The sequence below is a fragment of the Gossypium hirsutum genome, chromosome A01, assembly GCF_007990345.1.
Source record: "Gossypium hirsutum isolate 1008001.06 chromosome A01, Gossypium_hirsutum_v2.1, whole genome shotgun sequence".
Lineage (NCBI taxonomy): Eukaryota > Viridiplantae > Streptophyta > Magnoliopsida > Malvales > Malvaceae > Gossypium > Gossypium hirsutum.
In genome coordinates, this window is record NC_053424.1 from 15,727,598 (window position 1) to 15,731,729 (window position 4,132).

General features: G+C 39.7%; 1 non-coding gene across 1 annotated transcript; it reads left to right on the forward strand.

Annotated features, from left to right (window-relative positions):
• Positions 1–3,448: 3,448 nt before the first annotated feature.
• LOC121206503 (small nucleolar RNA R71) lies at positions 3,449–3,555 on the forward strand. The gene has a single exon (XR_005901542.1). It is a non-coding gene; the product is annotated as a small nucleolar RNA R71 (small nucleolar RNA).
• Positions 3,556–4,132: the final 577 nt, after the last annotated feature.

Here is a 4,132-nt window from a genome sequence, read left to right on the forward strand (position 1 = left end):
CGAGATGAATTTGGTTAGCATCTCCTCAAGGTTTGGCTTTTTCTCCTACTAGTACGGTTGCTAAAAGTGCAACACCCCAAACCCGGCCTAGACATTATGATCGGATCCGACGTGCCACATCAAAGTGTTAAAACATTTTTCCATTCTTAGTCCAGAAATCGTACTTGATGTTCAAAGGATTAATTCATTAAGGGTTAAAGTGAATGGAAGCTGTGCACCAAGTAGGAAACCAGAAAAGAGGAGGTGAGCCCATCGGACTGCTTAAGTACAAAGCTCTTTCGGATCCAATCCTAGACATGCACACCGCCATTGCCACACTCTAACATCGTATTCCTTTAGGTTACCATTGTAATTATGTTCATTTTAAAATAAAACATATTTAATTTTGGGAAACGTTATCATAGTAGAAGCCTTGTTCGAGATCGTGTTACTTTGAAATCAATTTATGTTTTTGAAAACGAACCCTAGATCTAGCCCATTTTGATAGTTAATATAAATTAAGTTCATCATAATAAAATATAAACCAAACCCATAAAAAATAATAAAGCGGCCTTATTACATAATAAAACCCAAATCATCAAAGTAAATGAAAAATGAAGTCCAATTCACCAAAAGAAAACCATAGTGCAGAACGAGTGGCCACTCCGAATCCCTCGTAGCTCCAAGCCCACTATGGTTGGGGATTACCTGCATAGATGAAAATAGGGGATGAGTTTGGGGAAACTCAGTGTGTAAAATTAACCCAACCATAGCCCATATCAGCTCAACCCACAGAATAAATTGGCCTTAGCCCAGAACAGAATACAGAATTAAGCCCATAGGCCCATAACAAATCAGATCAGATATTTCATGTATATGCAAAACCCAACCCATAACCAACCACATGCACCCCCTTACCAACCTTTCACCATGTGGGGAGACTACTCGACCCACCCAACCGCTACACGCCTTAGAAATATGCAGCATGGCTGCAAAAACAGATAATGTGACAGAGTCACCAGATACAGATAATCGTGGCAGAGCCTTCAGAACAGAAATATGTTGCAGAGCCACCAGATCAGATAATTGTGGCATAGCCACCAAGACGCTTCCTCCAAAATATAACCCATGTCCCCTTGCAACAAAGATTCATTCATGGCATACAACATACAGATTTAAATCAACATGCTTTTTAGACAAAATTAACCCTAAGGGCATATCGGTCATTTACACCCAGGGGTATCGTGGTAATTTTCCATACATAAGGGTATTATAGTAATTTAGTTACTTTTAGGGTTTTCATGCATATCCTAACCATTTACGTACCATCAGAACACTTACCGCGCATACTTACCGAATTGGGCCCGTTGGCCCGTTGGCCCGTTGGCCCATTAACCCAATTTTTGGCCCATTAAGCCCAAATTATCAAAATGCATGAAATCGCGCGTACTGCAGTTTGTTACTTTAGATTACCAAATATACAAACCCAACTATCTTGCGAGCATTCGCACACTCGAAAATTCCCAAAATACCAACTTTTTGGCATTTCGGCTTTTCGGCTTTTGCCAATCTAGTCTATGAGAGGGTGTCAGTTACACACCTGTTTTATGATGATTCGCTGATGAGATCCATGCACGAACTGCCTACAATTATACTACTACCACATTAATCTAACTACTGAAACAAACTACATATTAACTCCTTACCAAATTTGGCCAATAACACCTTAGGCCTTAGCGTTCCTACCTTTGCCGAAAGTAACGTCCTGATCCAGATCCGTTCACTCCACTTGTCCAAGCCCTTGATCAACAGCCTCTTAATCACACTATTACCAAAATAATACTGTTATCACAACCCCCTGAGGGATACAAGTCCAAATCGACAACCTCCCTAACTTTTAGGGATTCCGGCTTTTCTTAAAATATGAAAGATAGACTAAGTCGGAAAAACTTACCACCGATTCTTTCAGTCAACGTCCCCCCTTAGTTCTTACTTGATTTTGATGCAGCTCTAAGCCCTCAAACGATAACAAAAGTAGAGCCTTCAGTGATCTCAGTATTCGGCTATGTCCCTAGGATAGTGTGGGATTTTTGGCTTTTTTTGCAATAGTGTAGAGAAAGATAAAATATGAGGGTTATACTGTGGTATTGTCGATAGAAACTTGGGGTTTAGAGGATAAGACAATCGGCCAAAGATGATGAGAAAAATTAAGAGAATTGTCTAGGGAAATCGGTATAAGAGGAATCAAGTTTTCAGGATTTCGGGATTTGAGGCAATCGACTATAGTTTTAAAAATAATGGAAGGAAGGTGGTATAGAGTAAGGTGGCTGAAGGATTCGGCTATGGGGAATAGAAGAAAAAAAGAATAACAAATGGAGAGAAAAAGAAAAATAAAAGGGGAGGAAGAGTGATCAGAAAACGGCTCACTTACCCCATTGTGCCAAATTTATACAAGCACTACCCTAAACGAATTTCCCATGCTAAAGTCCCTTGGCCGGCCACCTCTTGTTCCTTGATCAGGTCCTAGATTTCCTCCCTTATCTTTATCCTTACTCAATCCCCTTATCATCTTAAACTCTCCTTAACAGAGTTCCCCCTTGAATTCCATCACCTCCCCTTTTTGTGCACAAAAAAATAAACATCTTATTTGCTTGTCTTGCGGCTCGAACCTGGGCTCTTCCTACCCTTCTACATGCCACTTTTATAGCCTTCCCAGTGGCGCCACATGCCACTTTGCCACTTGCTTCCTTATGTCTTATTTTACCCAAATAATATTTAAGACCCCTGCTAACCAGAACCCCCTTTTCCTCTTATGGATTAAAAACACACAAAGTTACTGGGTTTTAGCTTAAGCTTGGGCTTTCTAGAGGCCCCCTATCATAAATAAACAATCATCAAGCAGACAGAACACAAAATTTTAAATTTTACCAAACAATCACAGAATTCCCAAAAATTGGGGCGTTACATAAAGCCTGGAGGGGCTGGTGGTCTTTGATTTCCTTGGCCTCCCCATGAAAAAATTGGGTGGTTCCACCAACCTGCATTGTAAGTATTGCTATAAGGATTGTTTTGAGATCGAGGATTATTACCAATGTAATTTAACTGATCGTTCTCCATGTTGTGGCCATAAGGTGGGTATTCTAAATTTCTTGATCCACCTTCACTTGCTTCGCACTGCATTACTGGGTAAACCTATGAAGAACTAAGAAAACCATCAATTTTCTTATTCAAGAGTTGTACCTGATTAGAGAGCATGGTGACCAGATCGACGTTCTAAACGCCAGCTACTTTTGTTGTCTTTGTCCTCATGACTTGCTACTGATAATTATTCAATAACATCTCCTCTATAAATTCATAAGCATCTTCAGGTGTTTTATTATTGATGGTTCTGCCAGCAGCTGCATTGATCATCTGTCGAGTCGAAGGATTCAGGCCATTATGAAACGTTTGAACCTGTAGCCAAAGTGGAAACCCATGGTGAGGTAACCTTCTCAAAAGGTCCTTGTATCTCTCCCATGCATCGTAGAGTGTTTCTAAATCCATCTGCACAAAAGAAGAGATATCATTACGTAATTTGGCTGTTTTAGTCGGCGAAAATTATTTTAATAAAAAAATTTCAGTCATTTGTTCCCAATTAGTGATTGACCCTCGTGGTAATGAGTTCAACCATTATTTAGCTTTATTCCTTAACGAAAAAGGGAATAACCGAAGGCAAATGGTGTCATCAGAAACGCCATTAATTTTAAATGTATCACATAGTTCCAAAAAGTTTGCCAAGTGAGCATTGGGATCTTCGTCCTGCAAACCATCAAATTGAACAAATTGCTGTATCATTTGAATTGTGTTAGGTTTTAGTTCAAAGTTATTTGCAGCAATAGTAGGCCTAACTATACTTGACTCAGTTCCTATTAAATTTGGTTTAGCATAATCATACATTGTACGTGGAGTAGGATTCTAATTAGCAGCAATCGCAGGAGGTAGCAGATTTTCTTGGTTTTCAGCCATCTTCTCGATTATGGTTTGGATGTCATCATCTTGCTCCTCTTCTATGTATCTTAAGCTTCGCCTTATTTCTCTTTGGTTTCTGTGAACTGTGCAATCAATTTCACCGTCAAAAGTAGTGGTCCTGACGGGTTTCTTCTGGTCATAAACT